Source organism: Etheostoma spectabile, chromosome 16 (genome assembly GCF_008692095.1).
Source record: "Etheostoma spectabile isolate EspeVRDwgs_2016 chromosome 16, UIUC_Espe_1.0, whole genome shotgun sequence".
Lineage (NCBI taxonomy): Eukaryota > Metazoa > Chordata > Actinopteri > Perciformes > Percidae > Etheostoma > Etheostoma spectabile.
The window spans coordinates 14,071,772-14,072,123 of NC_045748.1; the positions used below are offsets into that span (position 1 = coordinate 14,071,772).

Genomic DNA, 352 nt, shown 5'->3' on the forward strand with positions numbered 1-352 from the left:
TTCAGCCCTTGCTACTATGGTTAGTGTGCATATTTTTTCACTTCTTCAAAAAGTACAAAACAATATTTGGACAAATTTATGCCTTTGGATTTGGATTTCCCATGGCGTTGGTTGACCAACATAACACCTTGTTTAAAAGACCCCTGTACTGCTCTGATGCTTTTAGACCTATAGTATAGTGATAGAAGTGGATTTTTGATCTCTTTTTCAACAAGACCACATATCATTTGTTATGTACCGTTAAGATTAAAGGTCCCATGACATTTGAATGTTTTTATATAGACCTTAGTGGTCCCGTAATACTGCATCTGATCAACTTCCCCTTTGCTTGTTTGAAAGCCATGATGTCTCT

General features: G+C 36.4%; 1 protein-coding gene across 2 annotated transcripts in view; it reads left to right on the top strand.

Annotated features, from left to right (window-relative positions):
• si:dkey-34e4.1 (carboxyl-terminal PDZ ligand of neuronal nitric oxide synthase protein) overlaps positions 1 to 352 on the top strand; it is a 50,920-nt gene that overhangs the window by 30,674 nt on the left and 19,894 nt on the right. The gene's annotated exons all lie outside the window — the stretch shown is intronic.